This window comes from Dendropsophus ebraccatus, chromosome 3, assembly GCF_027789765.1.
Source record: "Dendropsophus ebraccatus isolate aDenEbr1 chromosome 3, aDenEbr1.pat, whole genome shotgun sequence".
Lineage (NCBI taxonomy): Eukaryota > Metazoa > Chordata > Amphibia > Anura > Hylidae > Dendropsophus > Dendropsophus ebraccatus.
Genome location: NC_091456.1, coordinates 141,170,201 through 141,195,743, shown reverse-complemented (window position 1 = coordinate 141,195,743; position 25,543 = coordinate 141,170,201).

Here is a 25,543-nt window from a genome sequence, read left to right as displayed (position 1 = left end):
CGCCACCTCAATCAACAGTGACACAGAGGCCAGGACGTGATCTCTCCAGTAGGCGCAGTAATATGACATCATTGAGCCTGCTGGAGGATCTGTCCCACAGCTCACAGGCTGGAGAAGGGAGACAGAAGGTACAAGAACCCACTTCATGCCTGGATTAGGTGAGCATGTTTTTTTTGTGTTGTGGCAATGTAGGGACCATTATTACTATGAGGGCATAGCACAGTGGGCATTATTACTATATAGGTGCAAAGCACAGGGGGCATTATTACAATGGGGACACAGCAGGTGAAATTACTACCTTGGGGACATTATTAATACATAGGGGCACAGCAGGACAAGGGGCATTATTACTATATAAAGACACAGCAGGGATCATTTTTACAATATGGGGGCACAGCAGGAACATTATTACTATATGGAGACCAAGCACATTTTTTTCCACTGCGGCCCTTTGCAGTCTGTGTCCGCCCCTGGTACAATGGATCCTCATGTATAGTTTAAGAATTTCACTTTATATGCCAGGTAGAGTGTGAGACTGTTTTTTTCTGATAGGGAAATGAGAGGGTGGAAAGAATTAGTCAACTAATGAAGCTCAAAAGGAGCTATAACAATGCTCCTTTAGACTGGCTTCACACTGCCTTAAAATCTTGAAAAAACATATAAAAGGCATCGGGTTTTTTGTTTTTGTTTTTTTTGTTTTAAACACCAGCAGCCAGGGGATCAATGGAAGTTTATGATTTGCCTTAAACACAAGGCGTTTTCTTTTTCCGTGTGATGTTGTTCTGTCTTCTCTGCCATTTTTGAGGCTCTTTTCCTAAACACAGCATGCTGACTGTGGCATTTTTTCTTCCTTAGACTTCAATCAGATGTTTTTTTGTTGTCTCAAAAATGACCATTGCTGTGGGTTTCTGGCATTTTTTTTTTCACCTTTTGTGGTTCATCAGCTAGGTCATGTTCAGCACACAAAAATGCCCAAAAAAAGATCATTCCCATATAAAGTAAAAAATTCCAGAAAAAATTCCAGAAAAAAAAACACCTATACATGGAAAAACGCATCCCTTTTTATTTATTTTTTTAGGCCTGAAAAACGCCACACAAAAAGCATGTGTGAGGGCACCCTAATAAATAATTTGGATGGTAGTGTGAATAGAGCAGAGCTTTTTACTAGTACTAGTTTTTGTAACATAAAATAGCTGAAACATGTCTCTACAAGTGCAATAACATATGGACAGTTCTGTGGTACTATATATAAATTACCACAGAAAATCTTTTGCCCCTGACAATTTCACATCAAACAGTTGGAAAGTAAAAAAAAAACAGTCTAGTAGCTTGCAGCTTCCTTATTAAAGCATCATAACAAGACCGCTCACTGTAGTTTTGCCCTTCGGATGCAATGTTGAAGTTGATGTGAACAGCTTTGAAGCAGGAGACAGAAAACTTGTTGTCACTTGAAAAAATATAACACTATCTTACTGGAAGACCATTTATCGAATCCTATTTGTGATGGTAAAAAATGTAAAAGAACGGGGAAAGGAAATATTATTTCCTGTAAAATCTTAAAGGGCAAAATAAAAAATGCAGGGCAGCAGGGGGTGTTAAACAAGTTACACTCACCTGCCTTGGTCCCCCACAGCCACTACCTGGCTATCTTATGGTTCCTGTGATATCACAGCACCATAGGAACATTGCTTTCACCAGTGATTGGCTGAGCAGGCAGTTCTTGTGCTGCCTTGATGTCACAGGAACTGATTTGGAAAGAGGTTGCTTGAAATAGTATCCATTTAAATAACATTTTGACCTTTTCTTTATTCCCTGCCCTTCTGGGAAATTATCTCCCCTCCAAATGCCCGAAGCCTTTCCCCAACCATGGCTGTTTGTTTCGGGCTTTCTGTTCAGTGGACAATTAGTTTACAGGAGGTTTTAGTAAATAAGCCATTTAAAAGCGATCACTTAACATATCCTGCACTGATCCACATGTCAGTTTTCGTCATTTCTCTCCTCTCTGTCCCTAAGTCGCTGTTAGTCTCTCCCTGCTCTGCTCTAACTGCCTCCCGCCATCCTGCTCTCTCCTGCACACAGAGCTGACTGGCCACCTCCCTTATCGAACCACATTATATAGAGGGTGGGGGGGAGATGCTGACTTCACCCACAATGAGCCCTCCTATCCTCTCCTCTCTTCCCCTATATCGTGTTGTTAGTCTCTTCCTGCTCTGCTGTAACTGCCTGCTGCCATCCTGCTCTCTCCTCCACACACAGCCACCTCCTTAATGAACCTGCTTATGTAGAAGGTGAGGGGGAAGTGCTGACATCACAGAGGGGCCTGCAGCTGATTGAACGGGCACTAGGGATTATGGTTGATCCCTTTCTCCGGACAGTATGTACGGTGGTTATTTTGTTTTTTTTTGCGGATTTCCTTAACGAATCGTTGGGAATTTGCTTTGCAGAATGAACCAAATTGCAAATCTTGATTCGCCAGATTCACATCGCTCATCTCTAATCGTAAACAGGGTAGTAGTAATACTTTTTTTATAGTTATGGCATGGAATAGTGAATCCGCTGTGATGAATAATTGTGTAATGCAGCCAGTAGGATGGATTACTGTGCAGTATATTATGGCTAAGATGCTATCAAGGGTAATATTAGCAAGGGGACGCTCACTAGTGCTGTCATTTGGCCAATAATAAAAATTATTTATTGGCAACTTTTGTGGTGCGGTTTAAGAGCAAATGAGAAGAAAACAGCAGGTTTAGAAACCTAAACAAATATGCATACCCTGGCATTCAGCACTGAGATTGAAATGTCAAAACTTCCAGCTGCTAAACAGATGACATAAGGTCAGCGTGATTTATGATTACAGTACAAGGTCAATGAGACATTGTTTTGTATCAGCATTTAGCCTTATGTACAAAAGGACTGATTCTCCTTGAGGAGATGTAGTTGGTGGAAAGGACAATGATCCCTGGGAAAGTAAAATAGCTCTCCGCTAGAAGAAAGAATTTTGCCTCTCTAGTGCCATCTTTACGTTATTGCCATGTTAGTCAGCGACCAACCTTTTAACTTGTTCCCGACATTTGATGTACATATATGTCAAAATTTGGGGCTCGTAACATCATGCCTGATCCATAAGTGGTGTGTGCTAGCTGTGTATTAAGCTGACATCCACTTGCAACACCTGGAATCATTGATAAGCCCCCTATGTGTCATATTAGACCACTTTACTGCCTTTTAGAGCTGAACCCTCAGGTTATAATAATAATTGGCTCCAGGGTGGCCATTGTAAGCTGAAACTATTATATTTTGAGACCAAATGTATAACTAAAACTAATACTGGGCTATAGTGCCTAGTAAGTTCCTAAAAATGTCAACCTAAAATAATAAAATAATAAAAATGCAAAATATAAGCAGATAAAAATTATGGATAAAGCAAGTCCATACACAAGTCAGAAGGAGTTGCTGGAACTTGTAAATTTTTTTTTAATGTAGGTAACAGGAACTTCTTCAAGGTATTGTATGGTACATATAAAACTAACATGGAGTTGTACTCACCTGGTTTTGAAAGGAACATGTAGTACCTTACTGTGCCATAGAGAGGCGTTAATAGATAGTCAATTAGCGCATGTACTTCAGTAATATAAGGGTGTTATCAGTGAAATGTCTGCCCTGATTAGTCATATCTTCAGGCATTTACATATTCTGCCTTCATCAACAAAATATATGTTTTAAAAAAAAAAAAAAAAAAAAGTCCATTGAAACGTCGCGTCCTGCCATATGTCGTTTCTAGTTATTGCACGAGTTATGGAATAAACACACAAGTTTTTTCACTTTATCTTTGTGTGCTGCAGAGTATATTTTCTATTGGACTATATATATATATATATATATATATATATATATATAAAAAAGGAAAAAGGACTAGATAGATAGACAGATAGATAGACAGATAGATCTCAAAAACAAGAAAAACTTTTTTTTTTTTTACAACATAAGATCTGAGCTATTAAAATATCATATTATTTAAGCATTTAAAAATTTTAATTACACCAAAATCATACCAATAAAAGGTTTAACTATTTACCCTGAAGAAAATAGACTTGATAAAAGTCCACCAAAAAAATAATATGGCAACACAATCCAAAAATGTTTTTCCTTTAAAAAAAAAATAAAAAATTAAAAGCAGTAAGTTTTTAGTACCTGGAATGGAACACTTCCCATAAAACAAGTGTGACAAGTGTGACAATTTTTAAAATTAAAAGGTAGATATAAGAAAAAAAAAGGGAAAAGCTATAGTAAAAAATCTTTATTACTGTATGAGGCTAAAGTGCCTTAAAGGGGTATTCTGGCTATATATATATATATATATATATATATATATATATATATATATATATAGTTACATAGTAAAAGGGGAACTCCAGGTAGAGGTTAAAAAAAATGAAACATCTGCAGAAGCATAAGGCTATGTTCACACTACATAGAAATACGGCCGTTGTTGCCAATGGCAACAACGGTCATACTTTTGCCGCAGTGGAACAATACCTTACTTTCAATGGGATCCCGGCAGGAGCGTATACACATCGTACACGCTCCGGCCAGGATCCCATACGGGGCCGCAAATAACTGACATGTCAGTTTTCTGCAGCCGTAATTCAGGGAATTACGGCCGCAGAAAGCCCTGTCAGTTCACTCAGTGAAGCGAGCGGCTCCGGCCGCTTGCTTCACTGTGTGCTATGGGAAGCTCTGATGCGGGCACGGAACAGCCAGTCTCTTACGTAGTGTGAACATAGCCTAAAGCATTACTTGCCTATCTATTCCATTTTTGAAACTACCATAAATCCATTTGTTTTGGGGGGTTTTGTTCTGTTTTGTGTTTCTGCACTTCCTGGTTTATCAGTTGTACACAGTACTACAGGTTCCAGAATGCAATGCTTTCCCTCAGCTGTTCATCACAGTCCTCCACCCTGCCTATTCCCCGCCCAAAGCTGTTGCAGAATATCTAGGCTGTTTTCACACATTGCAGTTTCATTGTGTTACTGAATTATTTGCAGTACTTTATCATTTTATTGTTGTACCACTCACACAGCACGCTGTATTCTCTACCTGTAACACCACACAGCACGCTGTATTCTCTACCTGTAACACTACACAGCACGCTGTATTCTCTACCTGTAACACCACACAGCACGCTGTATTCTCTACCTGTAACACTACACAGCACGCTGTATTCTCTACCTGTAACACTACACAGCATGCTGTATTCTCTACCTGTAACACCACACAGCACGCTGTATTCTCTACCTGTAACACTACACAGCACTCTGTATTCTCTACCTGTAACACCACACAGCACGCTGTATTCTCTACCTGTAACACCACACAGCACACTGTATTCTCTACCTGTAACACCACACAGCACACTGTATTCTCTACCTGTAACACCACACAGCACGCTGTATTCTCTACCTGTAACACTACACAGCACGCTGTATTCTCTACCTGTAACACTACACAGCACGCTGTATTCTCTACCTGTAACACCACACAGCACGCTGTATTCTCTACCTGTAACACCACACAGCACGCTGTATTCTCTACCTGTAACACCACACAGCACACTGTATTCTCTACCTGTAACACCACACAGCCCACTGTATTCTCTACCTGTAACACTACACAGCACACTGTATTCTCTACCTGTAACACCGCACAGCACGCTGTATTCTCTACCTGTAACACCACACAGCACGCTGTATTCTCTACCTGTAACACCACACAGCACGCTGTATTCTCTAGCTGTAACACCACACAGCACACTGTATTCTCTACCTGTAACATGACACAGCACACTGTATTCTCTACCTGTAACACCACACCGCACGCTGTATTCTCTACCTGTAACACCACACAGCACACTGTATTCTCTACCTGTAACACCGCACTGCACGCTGTATTCTCTACCTGTAACATGACACAGCACGCTGTATTCTCTACCTGTAACACCACACAGCACACTGTATTCTCTACCTGTAACACCACAGCACACTGTATTCTCTACCTGTAACATGACACAGCACACTGTATTCTCTACCTGTAACACCACACCGCACGCTGTATTCTCTACCTGTAACACCACACAGCACACTGTATTCTCTACCTGTAACACCGCACAGCACGCTGTATTCTCTACCTGTAACTCTGATATTGGAATAAAGTAAAGAACTTTTGAATTTTGTTTTCTTTTCATTTTCACGCACATATTATGATCAAGCATCTTTTATCTTTGAAGTTGAGCCGCACAATAAGGAGTTTATGTGATATTATGTTACATTTTGTTACATATTTTGTACCTGTGGGCTTAGCTTAGCATCATTTACTTGTGAATAAGCTGCAGTACTGCAATAACACTCCAACATGTATGAACACAGCCCTAATTTAACTGCACACTTCTGCACAATCAGAGAAATCAGTGCAACACCAGCTTCTGGCCGGTCAGAGATGGTGTATTACTCAGGGGATTGGGGGATCCAGCCAAGCCTCCTGGGAGATCACGCCCTGCCCCCTGTCTGCATCATCAGCCTGTGCTCAGCAAACACACACAATGTGAGACAGAGGCATGGAAGATTTGTCTCCTAAGGTGGGACAGCAGAAGGAGCAGGAGACAATGTGGATTTGCACAGGGGCCATTTTTTTCACTTCCTGGATTTCTATCAGCTACCAGTGTGCCAGAACCATACAGATACAGTAATACAATGTATAGACACATATATTTAACTTTTAATGTACTTTTAATAGAAAACACGTTTTTCTTAACCGGAGTTCCCCTTTAATACGGTTAAAAAAATACACATGTCCGTCAAGTCCAACCAAGGAGGGGATGGATACAGGGAAGGGGGAGGGATGTTAGGTTCTATACATATGCATTTAAAGCCACTCTGTACCCACAATCTGACCCCCCCAAACCGCTTGTACCTTCAGATAGCTGCTTTTAATCCAAGATCTGTCCTGGGGTCCGTTCGGCAGGGGATGCAGTTACTGCATTAAAACAACTTTTAATCCGGCAGCGCTGTGTCTAACGTCCGGGGCATACATTTGTATGTGCATTAGGCTGGCACACCCTCTCTGTCCTTTCTCCCCACCCTCCTCATCATTAGGAATGCTCCAGGCAGATTGCTTCCTATTCCCCACCTGTGTGTATAATGAACATGGGCTGGATCGTTAATACACCTGTGCAAAGCTCAAACAGCAGTAAATGTTCCTGGATCATTCCTAATGATGAGGAGGGTGGGGAGGAAGGACGGAGAGGGTGTGCCAGCCTAATGCACATACAAATGTAAGCCTTGGCCGTTAGACACAGCGCTGCAAGATTAAAAGTTGTTTTTAGGACAATTACTACATCACCTGCCGAACGGACCCCAGGACAGATCTTGTATTAAAAGCAGCTATACGAAGGTACAAGTGGTTTGGGGGGGACAGATTGTGGGTACAGAGTCGCTTTAAGTTATTTTAGTATAAGAACTTGTCTAGCCCTGTTTTGAAGCCCTCTACTGTTTTTGCTGTGACCAGATCCTGTGGTAGACTGTTCCACAGATTCACAGTTCTCATGGTAAAGAAGGCTTGCCGCCTCCGGAGATTGAACCTTTTTTTCTCCAGGCGGAGGCAATGCCCCCTTGTCCTTTGAGGGGGTTTTACCTGGAACATCTTTTCCCCATATTCCTTGTAGGGGCCAAATATATTATATATTTAAATACATTAATCATATCTCCCCTTAAACAACAATGTAATTCTTTTAATCTCTCCTCATAACTAAGATGCTCCATTCCCCTTATTAGTGTGTGTGTGTGTATATATATATATATATATATATATTCTGTACCAAAAACTTTATAGTATCTCTTTAAGACATCAATCTGATTATTAGCCTTGCCAAAGCATTGTGATACATTGTAAATTAAGACCATAATTAAGCTACAGTATATGTCTGTATGTATATATATATATATATATATATATATATATATATATATATATCTTCAAACTTTAATTTATACTTCTCTAAAATATTATCATTAAGAATATGGTTGACATGTCACTTTCCTTTAAATGTAAATATACATCGGGACTTCTTGTTTCATATAGCACTGTGCTACCTGTCGGTGCAGCATATATTAGTATTATTTCCTCAGGATGAGAAGACATTCCCTGCCATGGTGTCTGCTTAGAATCACTTTAATAAGATATTAAAGCACTACATCTGGAAGTGTCTAAACTTGACAAAGTTGCCTGTGGCAGTGATTTCTCCCACATGATATTGTACTTATAACCCATACTCCCACTACATCAGCAAACCTTTCACCTACACAACTAATGACTTACATTATTGCAGATGAGGAACATATCCATTGAAAAGTTTATTTTTAGAATGTTTATGGTGATGTGCAAACCATTTCATCAGTTATAGTTTCTGATGACAAGGATGAGGTTATTTTTCATTACTGACCCCATTACTGTGCAGAGAGGTGTACACAATACTGTATGTCTAAGAGAAGAATGATTAGGAACAGAACATGAGACATAAAGAACAAAATATTTGTATATTTCACAGAATATAACATGTGCTTATTCCCATTTTGATCAAATAAACAGATGTCAATATTTATATTGTGTCATGCTGTTTACAAATTAAAAAATATTTGACTTGATACGTGAAAGCCATAATACTGACGTCTTCTTATGAGGCAATGTGTCTATTAAATAAAAAAAAATCTATTAAATGTGTGAGGGAAATTAAAAAAAAACTTAAATTACACTTGTCAATCTGTCTTTCTGGTGTTCTGGTAGCATGGGTGAGTGCAATAGAACTAGAGGATAATAGTAGCTGATTTTAGACCCCTTGTAATTTGTATGTAAGCATATGGGATATTAGGAGACTCTTTAGCTCCCAGATATATATATATATATACCCCTGTGCAGCATATTGAGGTAAAGTGCTAAAACAAAAGATATTATCATAGCTGCACCTTCCATGATGATTTATATCTGCTGACACCAGTTTTTTATGTAATGTTTTTTAATTAACTTTTTGTGGTCATTTTTTAAATTTTACTTGAATAAGATATAATATGTATTTGGTACCAATGTATACATAATAAAAATTATATATATTTTTTATGAACTAAGCCCAGTGTTCGTTTGTATATAGTGTGGGTTGTTTTTATTTGATAAGGTGACATCTGGTGGTGCAGGGTGGTACTGCAGCCTAAGTTGTTAGATTACCCCGTTCCCCTTATCTCAAACCTTGTGTGTAATTTGTAAAAAAAAAACAACTTTAAAACTAACTAATGAGCTAGCTAACAACTAATAAAAAAAATACCACTAACAAATGCAACGTCTAATCAGTAATTTAACAGTGCTGATCATAGTGTGCTCATATTATACAACACTACAAGAGAGTCTAGCATAAACTTTCCCATGCAAACCTTTTAGCATGGACAGATTGTGGCTAAAAAGTAAGCCTGCAATGCTTAATGCATCACTCACTAATGCTGTGTCTGGTGAGGTATTGGATTTCCTGCTCAAGAGTAGGGTTGAGCAAACCTCGGTAAATCCTAGGTTCGATCGAACTTGAACATTCCCGAACCTGCCGCATTTGATTGCTGATGCCTTCCTGGTCCGTGGGGAAGGAGGAGAGTGCCCAGGTACCGACTGGAATTCCAGGATTCAGCCTAGGTAATTGTCTGAATCCTGGAATTCCAGGCGTTACCTGGGCAGTGTCCTCCTTCCCCACGGACCGGGAGCGCTTCAGCAATCAAATGCGGCAGGTTCGGGAATGTTCGAGTTCGATCGATCAACTCTAGGTTCGATCAACTCTACTCAATAATGCTCTAACTCCACTTCAGAATGCCTGATCCAGTACTGCATGAAGCATTGCTCACTTACTTTTAGGCTCGGTTCACACGTTGTAAGAGTGCGGCTGTATTTGCGGCTGTAACTGTGCGGCGGTATTTTTGGTGGTTCGTGTGTATGCTTGGAAGTATAGGATATGCGGCTGCACAGTGCACACTATGTATGAATCTACGGCCCTATCGTAAACGGACCCGTAAAAAATGAACAAGACCATTGTTTGCGGCTGAATATGCGGCCGTGGATTGACAGGCGGTCCGTACGGAGTACTTCAAAAATAGGCGGCAATGATGCCGAATGCCGATGCCTCTAATAGTTAATATATTAAATTAATCAAACACATTTTCTTTGTAATCAAGACACTTTCGTTGATCAATAATTTATTTCTAACGAATCCATCATTTTGCAATTAAATATACTGTTAAAAAAATAGATATATAAATAAATGTATATTTATCTATATATTTATTTTTTGACAGTATATTGAATTGCACAATGATGGATTCGTTAGAAATAAATTATTGACCAACGAAACTGAATTTATTTTAACGAAAATGTGTTTTTTTAATTAAATATTAATTAGTACAGGAAGCTCTATAAGCCGTTAATTCATATGCCGGCAATAGAGCATTCTGTACTAATCATCACTTTACTTTAATGAAAACATCAAATGTTTCTTCTAATTATGTTATCACAATAGCATTATTAGAAGAAACATTTAGAATTATATGTGCGCTCAGCTGATTGGCTGTTCGGCTGAGCGCACATATAATAAGCCGGTCCGCAGTACAGTCACTTCATTGTGCTGCGGACCAGCGAAGAGGACACATCGGGGTGAGTATAGAGCTCTCCACACCCCCTCCCCGGCACTGCACCCCTCCCAGCAAGGAAGGGGGGTCACTTAACCCCTTCCTTGCTGGGATGGGTGCAGTCTGACATCAGTCTGGCCCCCAAGGGGTTAAGGGGGATGCAATACATCCTCCCTTAACCCCTTGGGGGCCAGACTGTAAGCAGCTATCTGTAAAGATGCTGCATACTGTAAGGAGCACAACACCGCTCACAATGATGGGTGTTGTGCTCCTGTTTGTGTGTTTTTGTGTGTTTCTCCCTTTTTGTTTTTCAGATATCGGTATCCTGGGGATTACGTCGGATTCCATGGACTACGTCGATGACCAGCGTTCTTTTAATGTTTTTTTTAATAAAATGGTCAATGAGGGGTGTGGGGGTGTTTTTATTTGAATAAAAAAATTTGTAAACTTGTGTCTTGTCTTTATTTCTTTACTTTATAGACTTAGTAGTGGAAGCCGTCTAATAGACGGAATCCATTACTAAGTCGGGGCCTAGTGTTAGCCGGTATAAAATGGCTAACACTAACCCCCCATTATTACCCCAGTACCCAATGCCACCAGGGGTACTGGGAAGAGACGGGTGCCAGTGGTCCCGGAGCGTCAAAATTGGCGCTCCTGGACCGGGCGGCAGCAGGCTGGTAAGATTTAGGCTGGGGAGGGCCTAAACCAATGGCTCTTCCCACCCTGGTGTTACCAGGCTGCTGTCGCTTGGTTTTTAACCCGGCTGGTTATAAAAATAGGGGGGACCCTATGCGTTTTTTTTTTTTAAATAAATAAATAATTTAAAAAAAACGCATAGGGTCCCCCCTATTTTTATAACCAGCCGGGTTAAAAACCAAACGACAGCAGCCTGGTAACACCAGGGTGGGAAGAGCCATTGGTTTAGGCCCTCCCCAGCCTAAATCTTACCAGCCTGCTGCCGCCCGGTCCAGGAGCGCCAATTTTGACGGTCCGGGACCACTGGCACCCGGCTCTTCCCAGTACCCCTGGTGGCATTGGGTACTGGGGTAATAATAGGGGGTTAGTGTTAGCCATTTTATACCGGCTAACACTAGGCCCCGACTTAGTAATGGATTCCGTCTATTAGACGGCTTCCACTACTAAGTCTATAAAGTAAAGAAATAAAGACAAGACACAAGTTTACAAATTTTTTTATTCAAATAAAAACACCCCCACACCCCTCATTGACCATTTTATTAAAAAAAAACATTAAAAAAACGCTGGTCATCGACGTAGTCCACGGAATCCGACGTAATCCCCAGGATACCGATATCTGAAAAACAAAAAGGGAGAAACACACAAAAAACACACAAACAGGAGCACAACAACCATCATTGTGAGCGGTGTTGTGCTCCTTACAGTATGCAGCATCTTTACAGATCGCTGCTTACAGTCTGACCCCCAAGGGGTTAAGGGAGGATGTATTGCATCCCCCTTAACCCCCTGGGGGCCAGACTGATGTCAGACTGCACCCATCCCAGCAAGGAAGGGGTTAAGTGACCCCCCCCTTCCTTGCTGGGAGGGGTGCAGTGCTGGGGAGGGGGTGGGGAGAGCTCTATACTCACCCCGATGTGTCCTCTTCGCTGGTCCGCAGCACAATGAAGTCACTGTGCTGCGGACCCGCTAATTATATGTGCGCTCAGCCGATCAGCCAATCAGCTGAGCGCACATATAATTCTAAATGTTTCTTCTAATAATGCTATTGTGATAACAGAATTAGAAGAAACATTTGATGTTTTCATTAAAGTTAAGTGATGATTAGTACAGAATGCTCTATTGCCGGCATATGAATTACCGGCTTATGGAGTTTCCTGTACTAATTAATATTTAATTAAGAAAACACATTTTCGTTTAAATAAATTCAGTTTCGTTGGTCAATAATTTAATTCTAACGAATCCATCATTGTGCAATTAAATATACTGTCAAAAAATAAATATATATATAAATATACATTTATTTATATATATATTTATTTTAACAGTATATTTAATTGCAAAATGATGGAATCGTTTACATTTAATTATTGAACAATAAAAGGGACTTTATTAGACAGAAAATGTGTTTTATTAATTCAATATATTAACCATGAGACACATCGGCTATAGTGCAGAGGATCGCAAACCCCGGTAATAGCGATTCATGTAAACTGTGTTCCCTGCTTTCCCAGATGCATCCAGAGGTGTTTCCATCACTTTCTTAACATTTTATTTGTTATTTTTAGTTGAACCAGATTTCCAAGTAAATGACCGTATGTTTTGAGCCGCATGTCTATTTTTCACCCGCACATTTACAGCCGCATAAAAAATACAGCCGCACAGTTACAGCGTGTGAACCCAGCCTTAAGGCGTAGTAGAGCAAAAAAAAAAAAAATTCTTTTAACCCCCTTAGGTCTGAGCCAATTTTCATTTTTTCACTTTAGTTCTTTCTTCCTCATGTTTAAGGCCATAGCGCTTGTATTTTTTCACCAACAGACCCATATGGGCAATTATATTTTGTGTCACTAATTTTACTTTGCAATGACAGACTTAGTTGTTGCATAAAATATGCAGCGAAACAGGAAAAAATGGATATGTGTGGTGAAAATGAAAACAAAACGCAATTTTATTTAAATGGGGTGGGTTGTGTTTACGCCATTTGCCTAGGGTAAAACTGACGTTATATATGTTCCTCATGTCAGTACGATTACAACGATATCTTAACTTTTATTGTATTTGGCAGCTTTTAAAAAATTAAACTCTTTTTTAAAAAAACCTAAATGTTCCTTAACCCATTAGCGTCCCATGGCGTACCTGGTACATCATGGTGGTGCAATTGGAGTTCAGAGAGGGGTCCCGCTCTAAACGGCGCCAGGGAGCACCTCTATTAGCCAGCGCGAGTCAAACCTGACAGCTGCTATTAAGTGCTCTGCTCCCGGTGTCCCTGGTGTCTAGTGGGACAGATTTTCCACCCGCGATGTGATTGCGGGGGGACCATTTTTCTAGCCAGGCCGGGCCTCAGCGTCGCAATGTTACTAGTTTTTCTAGTAAGCATGCGTTGTTGATAATATAATGAGCTAAAGTTAATAATATAATTAGCCTTCACTTGTTACAAAACCTGTATAGTAAACAGCTGTCTTTCCTTGTGTGAGCGCGCAAAGGATTGAGACTTCCTGTGTTTGGTCTCTTTTTATGAACAGAAAAAAGACCAGATATCAGCAAGGAGGTATCAGGGGCCACAGTTTTGTAATACATTAATTTAAACATGTAAAAAAAAAAAATGAGAGCGTATATTGCAAAACTGCTTGCAATCACAACCCATGTTGATTTCTTAAAAAATATATATGAGACAGGTACACTTTAGTCTTTAAACGGTTTTGTCACTATAGTACTGCCTTAGATAACATCTTATACTGCCTGGCGTATGATTTAAAAGAATTTTTTTTTTAAATTAATTGTGATGTTTGTTTTTTTTTCCCATTTCCCCCCTCTACGGCTGGGTTCACACTACGTATATTTCAGTCAGTATTGTGGTCCTCATATTGCAACCAAAACCAGGAGTGGATTGAAAACACAGAAAGGATCTGTTCACACAATGTTGAAATTGAGTGGATGGCCGTCATTTAATGGCAAATATTTGCTGTTATTTTAAAACAACGGCTGTTATATTGAAATAATGGCGGCCATCCACTCAATTTCAACATTGTGTGAACAGATCCTTTCTGTGTTTTTAATCCACTCCTGGTTTTGGTTTCAATATGAGGACCACAATACTGACTGAAATATACGTAGTGTGAACATAGCCTCAACCTGTAAATAATGGATTGTTTTCGGATAAATCTTAGTGTCTTTAGTGCCTATATTATGTTATATTATCTGATCTATTTTGAACCTCTGTGAATCCCAGAGATGCCAGTAATCCAAGCCTCCAAGCCTCAGAGCTTTTTTTTTTTTAGACCTGCAAACCAAGTTGTTTGCCTTTTCACAAGTCAAACAGGAGAATGCTAAGAGGATAGTGTCATTCTGGCCCCTGGCAAATGAGCTAATAAGTGTTTGACAATGCAAAGTATACTCCACGTAGCCTAAATAAGCACATCTGAACTGGCACTGCTAGCTAGTTTACCTGAGTACAATAAATCAATTGTTCCCCTTCAAGCGGTTAGCGTTTACCCTGCTCCATTTTGTTTTTCCTTAGGGAAATTAAAGAAAAGGTTTGTGTGCATCTCGTTGAGGGGATTTATTTAAAGAAAGCCCAGTTTATAGATGTCACTATTCCTAAAATATTTATCTAGTATATTGTTTTAAATGTAAGCGATAAAATATTCAACAATGCAAAGTGCTTATTAAATAGATTTACAGGACAATACAGGCACTGGGAAGTGGGAATATGTGTAGCCCTGGTGGCCTCACATTGACTTTAATGTGCAGTAATTGTGTTACTTTATAGCACAGAAACATTGTGCTGCATTGGCAAGCCAACTAATCATCTACTAACTGGCTGATTATTAACCAAGAGGCCATCAATATTACATTTAACATAGGAGCTGATAGAAAACAGCACTGAAATTCAATGCTTGATGTAGCTCGATCCTTATTAATACTATATAAACAGAAGAAGATTACAGCAATTTCAGAAAATGTAATAAAGTAGATAATACGGATAACAAAAACAACCCTATAAAATGCCAACATACTTCACAGAGCTTAAAGTGTCATTGTCGTGTGTAAAAATGTTTGACATGTCAAAACTTTTGATCAGCCCGTCTGGGTGTTCAGACTCGTACTGATTGGGGGGAAGCGCTACACCACATCCGCTCCCCGCTCTGTGTGAGAAAAAAAGAATTGGGCTCCATAGACTTACTTAGATTAGATGAGCCTTACTCATCATGTTATAGGGAGCTGGGAGAGAACCGTGCTTAGCACAGTCTTTTCCCAGCTCGTTTTCCTGATCGGTACCTGTCTCAGACCCTGACCAATCAAAACTTTTGACATGTCAAAAGTTTTTACAAACAACAGTGACACTTTAAGAAAAATTTAAATTTTTAATCATACAGGCAGGGCTGCACAAATTAGAGCTGGTGACTGGAGCCGACACTGTAGGGCATCGGGGGAATGTGGAAAGATAAGTATGGCTGTTTCATAGTTCTTTCCTTTAGCAACTTCACAGCATCTTAGGTTTAACAAGCCTATGTTACTACATTCTCTCTGCAAGAACATAGACTTTAATGGTGCTCAGTATCACAGCGGATTTCTCTGCGAAATTCACAGAGTGAAATCCACTATGTGTGAAGAAATCCCTAATCAGTTTCGGAGCTACTGGAATGATAAAAAGGGATGATGCCAGGAGCTCCAAAAAAGTTTAAATATTCACGCTGCTACTGTACACACTAACACACCCCAAGGTGCTCGGTTGAAAATTGAGCTTGATGCCCTGATGCTCCATCGAGCACTATGCTTGACCGAACAGGCTCAACTCAACACTAATATTGACCAGTATCACATATTTGTTTGTATTAACCCTTTAAGGACATGGCCCATTTTCGTTTTTACGTTTTCGGTTTTTCCTCCTTGTGTTTAAAAGGTCATAGCACTTGCATTTTTCCACCTAGAAACCCACATGACCCCTTATTTTTTGCGTCACTAATTGTACTTTGCAATTACAGGCTGAATTTTTGCATAAAGTACACTGCGAAACCAGAAAAAAATTCGAAGTGTGGTGAAATTGAAAAAAAAAACGCATTTCTTTTATTTGGGGGAAATGTGTTTTTACGCCATTCACCCTGGGGTAAAACTGACTTGTTATGCATGTTCCTCAAGTCGTTACGATTAAAACGATATATAACATGTATAACTTATATTGTATCTGATGGCCTGTAAAAAATTCAAACCGTTGTTAACCAATATACGTTCCTTAAAATCGCTCCATTCCCAGGGTTATAGCACTTTTATCCTTTGGTCTATGGGGCTGTGTAAGGTGTCATTTTTTGCGCCATGATGTGATCTTTCTATCGGTACCTTGATTGCCCATATACGTCTTTTTGATCGCTTTTTATTACATTTTTTCTGGATTTGATGCGACCAAAAATGCGCAATTTTGCACTTTGGGATTTTTTTGCGCTGACGCCGTTTACCGTACGAGATCAGGAATGTGATTAATTAATAGTTCGGGCGATTACGCACGCGGCGATAGCAAACATGTTTATTTATTTATTTATTTGTTTACTTTTATTTAAAACCTGGGAAAAGGGAGGTGATTCAGACTTTTATTAGGGGAGGGGGCTTTTTACTATTAACAACACTTTTTTTTTTTTTTTACACATATACTAGAAGCCCCCCTGGGGGACTTCTAGTATATACACTTGGATCTCTCATTGAGATCTCTGCAGCATAGATATGCTGCAGAGATCCATGAGATCGGCACTCGTTTGCTTTCGGCTGCTGCAGCCGAATACAAACGAGTGCCGAGCCGAGGACGGCGCCATCTTGGACGCGTCCCCGGCCGGCATCAGTAACGGAGATCGCTCCTCCGGGACAAGGTCCCGGAGGAGCGATCTCCCCCACTAGACACCAGGGAAACGTTGCCTCCGGTAATCGGAGGCAGCTGTCAACTTTGACAGCTGCCTCCGATTAGCTAATTAGCGGGCACGGCGATCAGACCGTGCCCGCTAATAGCGGCGGTCCCGGGCTACACGCGGCACCCGGGATCGCGGCACTTCAAAGCGGGGCCGCCGCGCGGCCCCGCTTTGAAGTGCAAGTGAGGACATAGGACGTACCGATACGTCCTATGTCCTTAAGAGGTTAAAGGACAACTCCGGCGAAAATTTTTTTTGGCTTATTTAACACACATTACAAAGTTATATAACTTTGTAATGTGGTTAAATACCCGGTCTGGGCCCCTTCCCCCACTTTCCGACTCCCGACCCCCCACCCCGGAAGTTAAAGAATGTATACATTACCTATTACGGTCGTCACGGTCCTCTTCTCCCGGGCGGCATCTGGTGACGGGTGACGTCAGAGCTGGGGGGCGGTCAGGGTCTTCTTCCTCTTCGGCGTCTTCATTGAGAGTGAATGGGAGAGAAAAGGCTGCTGGTGCACATGCGCACCATCAGCCTTTTCATTGGCTGGAGCGCATCACATGGCTTCCAGCTTGCTCAGCCCTGATTGGCTGAGCTTGCTGGAAGCCATGTGATGCGCTCCAGCCAACGGAAAGGCTGCCGATGCGCAAGCGCACTGGCAGCCTTTTCTCTCTCATGGACCAGGAAGCAAGAGACATCGCTGGACGGAGGACGCAGGTGACGGTGAGGCGGACGGCGGGCGAATGGAGTGGCGATCGTCACCGGAGGGATGGTGAGTATGGTGTCTGTGTGTGTCTGTGTTTTATTTTTTTGGGGGGGTCCCGCCGGAGTTGTCCTTTAAGGCCTATTGGTAGACTTGCCATTGATCTCAATTTTAGGTTGACAACATGTAAACCAGAATTCAAAATGGGTGAGGTTTACACAAAACCTGCTCAAAGATGGCCATTTTCAGGTGAGAGTTGAATGTATTCATTTTGGCCCTTTAAGAACTGCCTTTAAGCACTTACAGTAACTCAATAAATAGGTAACTGCGAGGTTCAGTGGCTAGCATTGTTGCAGTGCAAATCCGAACAAGGTAAACTACTGCATGCTTTTCCATATCGGTGGTCTTCTCTGGGAACTATCATTTCCTCCCACACTACAAAAAAATTGGTTGTAATTTAGATTCTGAGCCCTAACTGGGTCACTGACCAATTATTATAACATTTACTCCCACAGTGGGCTCAGCTCTGTGATTTATTAGTAGAGATGGGTCCTGTGCAACAATCCACCAAATGGACAGAGAGTTTCCTAATGGGATCATAATCGTTCTATTGTTAGTATTTTCCATTGAAACAGCTAAACCTCACACACTCTCAATAACACATGCGTTATAATTAGGGATGGTCCGAACCGAGTTCGGATCGGGTTCGTACGAACCCGAACTCTTGGTAATGATTCCCGCTGTCTGCCTGCTCCGTGCAGCGGGCGAATCCAGCAGGAGGACCGGCTGGAAAACTGGGATACAGCCATAGCCATAGGCTGTATTCAAGTTTTCCAGGCGGTCCTCCCGCTGTATCCACCCGCTCCACGGAGCGGGCAGACAGCGGGAATCTGATGCCGAGCGTTCAGACCATCTGATTCGGAGAGTTCAGACCATCCCTAGTTATAATAAATAAATTAGTGTCTTTGTGTTGAATATATTCTGTATACACTTTCACAAAGCTGTATTATAAATTTCATAAAAAGGCTGGCATCAAGTAAATCAGTTGCAATGTCTTTATTTTCTCTCTTGGCCATGAAATCTGTCCTTCTGTCTTGGCTGTCAAGAGATGATATCATATACAGGGCATATCGCTTAATAGATATCATGTGGTAGGCACATGCTCATAATAACAATATGGCCAAAGTGTATTAGGCAACACCATCTGTGGTGCCTGGAGCAGGGTCTGACAACTAATACCAGCCAGAGATTGTAAAAAATGCTGGATAATTACAATTTTCTGTCCGTCAGAGCAGTTCCTATATTTCCATTTCACAGGCAACCTTCAAGGAGGTCACATTTATTAGCGCAATAACAAAGCTCTCCGTTTATCATCACTCTCACAATGAAAACGGCGATCAATCTTCTGGCTGTAGTCACTTTTCCTCTTGTTCCAAACCACTGAGCTAATTATGTTTCTAACTCGTGGAATATAAGGGAGCAGTGCGGCTGCTCAACTTCCCTTGCTTTGGAATATATATATATATATATATATATATATATATATACTGTATATATATATATATACATATATATATATATATATATATGAAAATTCTGGACATACAACTCCTTGCTATTTCATGTTTTTTTTCTACATTGTAGATTTATATTAAAGACGTGAAAACTATTAAGGAACCCACATAATTAGATTCTTCAAAGTGGCGCCCTCGGTGCTTTGATGACAGTTTTGCATGCTCTTAGTATTGTCTCAACCAATTTCATGGGGTAATCAGTAATTTCATGGAGAAAGAAAAACAGACATGGCTGCACATCCACATGCACTATTTATTACTGACAGTTAGTTACAATTTGATCAAAATGTATAAGCCCACATACTGCTTCAAGGTTCCTGATTCATGTGGGTCCCTAATCTAAAATGTTGCACAGCGGCCACCATCACAACAACAGTGCCAGAGGAGGGAGCAACTCAGTAATACAGCAGCCCCACTGCAGCCAGACTTGATGACTTTGGCCCCACCACCCAACAGACACCATGCTGAGGCCACAATGACCATCCCACCAAACAGTAGCAGATGGAATAGCTCACCATGTGCTCCCAGCTAAAAGACTGGAGAGAGCTACAGTAGGTACAGACCCTATATAGAATTTCAAATTGAAAACACTTGGTTATAGAAGGAGTAACCAAAGCAGAAACAAAAAACCAAACAGATGAAGGGGCAAAATATACTAAGTAATTCCGTGGGGGAAAAACAAAACGGCGTAATAACCTGGAATGGTTTCCCAACAGTCTCAGGGAAGTCTGCAGAGGTGATGAGAACTTGGTGGCTGCTTTTCCTTTACCTTGCACTCCAACTCCATCATTTACAGATAATCTTCTTTGTCAACTAGTCTCTTCATAGCTTGGAGGAGTGTTCAGTCATGGCCATTGATCAGTTAATAACAAACGATTGTCTCAATAAGCACAAACCAAATAGGATGACATGTGGCTGGGTACTGGGGACTACCACGCCATTACCCTCTGTAACTATGTGCCAGCCACTTCCTCTTAAATGGACTCTGTCACCTCCAAAACATTCCCTAAACTGTCAGTAAACAGATTGAAAGATTCTGAACCTTTCCATCTGGTCTGTCAATATATTATTTCCTTTTGATTAGGGATGGTCCGAACCTGCCGAGGTTCAGGTTCGTATGAACCCGAACGCTCGGCAGCAGATTCCCGCTGTCTGCCCGCCCCGTGGAGCAGGCGGATACAGCGGGAGGAACGCCTGGAAAACTGGGATACAGCCTATGGCTATGGCTGTATCCCAGTTTTCCAGGCGGTCCTCCCGCTGGATCCGCCCGCTCCACGGAGCGGGCAGACAGCGTGGATCATTACCAAGGGTTCGGGTTCGTACGAACCCAAACCGAACTCGGTTCGGACCATCCCTACTTTTGATCATAGGATAGATATATATGTATCTTAGGCATAAGTCTACCTGTCAAGAAAAAAAACTTTGACATGTCAAGGACACAAGTCAAAAGTTTTTATCAGTCAGGGTTTCTGTTGTTTGACCCTGACCAATCAGTAGAAACTAATGACACCACTGTGGGAATAGATGTACCCCACAGACTTGTATTATGTGGCCATCTCATCATGTGACTCAAAGTTAAGATAGAACGCGCAGAATACGGCCTTCTCCTTACTCGTTCTTCCAATCGGTTGCTGTCTGAACATTCATGAAAGTGCCTATTTGAAGGAGTTTTCCAGGTAAACTTGATTATTAGCCTGTCCTCAGGACAAGTTATATGTAACGGCAATGGTCGTGGATAGTCTGAGCTGCCACTAGTGATGGGGAAAGCCGCACCAGGGAGTGGAGTCTAAGCTAAGGGGCCGCTGGTCTTAACCAGAGCCCTCTGCAAGGCGGAATGGACTTGCTGCTGCAGGTGACCTCCAAGTTACTACCTCTGGCTTGGCTTACTAGCAGTAGCGGGCGAGGTGCAGCTGGGTAGGCAGGCAGGCAGGAAAAGAGCAGGGATCACTGCTGAAACCACGAGCAGAAGTCACAGGCATGAATCACGCAGAGGAACCATGGGCAGGAGTTACTGGCAGGGCCAAAGAGACAGCAGCATCGGGCCCCTGCAAATGGGCTTCAGTGTCTGCAGCGCACAGCTGCCAGGGAGAGCGGGTGCGATTGCAGCCTGGGGCATGGGTCACCGCCAAAGCCAGACACTATCAATATGTTAGGGCCACAACGGCGTCCCGCGCTCCGGACCGCCGCCGTGACTCCTCACCCAGTTCTGCAGCAGCCGGTGTCCACAGGCAGGGACCTGGCGCTGCGGCTACTTCAGCCCAAGGGGGCGCCTCACCTTGCCTCGTTCCTGCCTGTCACTGTGCCGGCCGGCGCGCGCGTCCCCGCCTCCTAAGGCGCGCGCGCGCTGGCTGTCTCAGATTTAAAGGGGCAGTGCGCTCCTAATTGGTTTAGTGTCATCACTCCCCTATAAGTTCCAGCCCTGCCCTCTCCCAGGTGTTGGAGCCTCTACAAGCTTCCCATAGCGTTTGGCCCAGCTCCCTGTTGTTCCTGACCTCAGTCCTTGTTCCTAGTCCCTGTCTACAGTCCCGGTCCCTAGTCCCTGTCCGCTGCTTACGCATTGTTCCTGAGCGCTGCCTGCCACCTGCGGTCTCGCCTGCATTACCATCTGCCTACTGCTCCTGCCACGCCTCGCCTGCTGTCACTAGCAACCAAGCCAGGGGTAGCGACCTGGGGGTCGCCTGCCGCAGCAAGTCCATCCCTCCTTGCGGCAGGCTCTGGTGAAAACCAGCGGCCCCTTAGACTCCGCTCCCTGGTGCTGTTACCACCATCGCTAGTGACAGTTCAGTGGATCCACGACTCCAGGCGTTACACAATACCTGATGAGCAGGGTAGTGACACCCAGCACCCCCATAAATGAACCGAGGCTTGCAGCTCCTTGCATTAGTGCTCCTCCAGTAGTGGAGGATTACATAAGAGTTATCTGAGGGATATTTTTAAAGTTTTTGTTGATTTTATGTTTTCTCCATAACATTATGTAAATTAGTCTTTAACCCCTTAACGACATCGGGCGTAAACTTACGCCCTGGCGCCCTGGTACTTAGCGCATCAGGGCGTAAATTTACGCCCGATGTTTCCCCGATCGCTGCGTGTTCACACACAGCGGTCGGGGAAGATGGCCTGCTATAAATCATAGCAGGCCATCATAGCTTCTCGGCACGGGGGGTGGTTAACACCCCCCGTGCTTACGATCGCTGCTATAGGCTGATCTGAATTGATCAGCCTATAGCAGCGATCGGAACCTTTCCGGGTCATCGGTGACCCGATGACCCGGAAAAAAATGGCGGTCGGTGCTGTCCGAGGACGGCACCGACCGCCATTACTGTAAAAAGTAATGTTGATCGCCGTGCCACCGGCCCGATCGCGATCGGGCCGGTGGCACGGCGATCAGGGTCCCACAAAATAGTAAATACCTGCCCTGGACCCCTCAGCTAGGTAGCCGAGGGGTCCAGAGCAGGTATTTGTACATTACTCACCTGTCCCGGGCTCCTGATCGGCGGCTTCCGGGTTCGCGGCGTCCTCCGTCATTCCGTTCGTTCTTCGGGTCTTTCCGGCGGTCCTCGTCGTCTTCTTTCGGCTATTTTCGGCTCCAGCCTCGTCATTTTCCGGATTTTGCGCTCTGCTGCCCCCTAGCGGCTGATATGTGTAATACACTTATCAGCAGCTACAGGGATATTCAGAATATAGAAAAAGTGTTTTTTTTTTTCCCCAATTTTTCTTTTTCTATTTTCCGCACCCTATCGCCGCTGAGTGTTGATTAGCATCGCACGAAAGTGCGCTGCTAATCAGCAACTCCTCCTTTTTGGCGTAGGGTGTTTTTTTTCTATATTCTACTGCCACGGTCTGCTTATAAGTGCCGCACATAAGTGCGGCATTTATCAGCAACTCCTTTGTTGGCGTAGATTTTTTTTATACTTACTGTAAAAAAAACACGTAAAAAACACTACATTACACCACACTACATTGAATAAAGTTTGACACTACACCACTACATACCCCATATACTAGTCCCCATATAAAGATGGCCCCCAGGGTGTTTTCGGTGTCAGAGGGATACGTTATTATTGCCTCCGACACCGAAACAGCCAGTGAGGATGAATGGGGGGATCCTTCTTTCCTCCATTCATCCTCATCATCCAGTGACGTGTCTGGGGGTAGCGTAGCGTACGCTGCCCCCCAGACACGTCTTTTCCGCCAGTACCGTCCCAATAAGAGATGACGGTATGGTGTGAAATTCTACAAACTCTGTGAGCGTACCTCTGGGTACACTTACAGATTTAGGGTACATGCACACTGCGGAATGGCGAAGGATAACCCTTTGTGCATTCCGCAGCTGGCACCCGCCGGCGGACTGATGGAGGCGCGCGTCTCCATCCGTGTCATAGACTCCATTTTATGCACGGGCGGATTCCGTCGTCCATCCAAAGAATGAACACGTTGGACGGAGAGCGGAATCCGCCCGTGCATAGAATGGAGTCTATGACACGGACGAAGACGTGCACCTGCATCAGTCCGCCGGCGGGTGCCAACTGCGGAATGCACGAAGGGTTATCTGTCGCGATTCCGCAGTGTGCATGTACCCTTAGAGTGTATGTAGGAAGGAACACCCGAATCCAGCCCCAGATGCCCCCTCCCCTCCCATCCTCGGAACAAGTGGGAAGATCGTCCGGGAGCTGATCTTCCCACTGCTGGATAAAGGTTACCACCACCTGTACGGGGATAACATTTATACCAGCACCCCCTCTTCCGGTCCCTCACTGCCCGAGCTACTGTAGCTTGCGGCACGATCCGAACATATCAGAAGTAGTAATAGCGCCCTAATATTTAGCAGCCATGGAGCGGACCCAGCGCTTCTGGATATGAGGGACCCCGTATCGCACCAGGACAACATTTTCCAGGTGACGTCCCCCACACTGGAGAACAGGAGACCCCAGAAGAAGTGCAGAGTGTGGCGTAACAGGGGGATCAGGAAGGACACCATTTCCAGTGTGACGCCCGTCCTGATCCTCCCGGCCTCTGCATATTGGATCGCTTCAAGGCGCACCACACGTCACTGGGGTTCTACATTATCTAAATTCTGTCCCTTATTCCTATTTCAGGGGTCACGTTGGTCCAGGGATTATTCTGATCGCCATTATGGAGTCGGGAAGGAATTTTTCCCATTGATGAGGCTACTGTCGTCTGCCTCACGAGGGTTTTTTGCCTTCCTCTGGATCAACACAGGTTGAATTTGATGGACACCTGTCATTTCCAACCTTATAAACTAATAATTGGCCTAATACCCCCAAATAAATTAGAATTGTCCCTTTTTCCCCAGCTAAGTAGGTATGGCCGCCATTCCCATTAGAGGATGCCATGATGCAATTACAAAGCCTCTGTGCGGCCAGGACAGTAGAAACCCCCCACAAGTGACCCCATTCTGGAAACTACACCCGATAAGGAATCTAACAAGGGGGGCAGCGGGGATATGGCCCCCAAGTGACGGCCACATTTGGGACGTGAAAATGAAAAAAAATGGTATTTTTTATTTTCTCGGCACATGTTCTACGTAAGTGCCTGTCACCAGTGGGGTCCATATGCTCACTGCACCCCTTGTTAGATTCCTTATGGGGTGTAGTTTCCAGAATGGGGTCACTTGTCGGGGGTATCTACTGACCTGGCAGCACAGGAGCTTTGTAATTGCGACATGGCCTCCATCCTCCATTCCAGCCTCTAAATGGCGCTCTGTCCCTTTGGTGGCTTGCCCTGTGCCCATATGGCACATTATGCCCACATATGGGGTATTTTCGTAATCAGGGGAAACTACCCTACACGTTTTGTGTTCATTTTCTTTTTTAACCCCTTGTGGAAATGGAAAAAATCAAGGCTAGACCAACATTTAGTGTAATTTTTGTAAAATTTGTACTCTAAATCATTAATCTTGTCATGATTTTTTCATTTTCACAAGGGGCTAAAAGATAAAAAAAAACACTA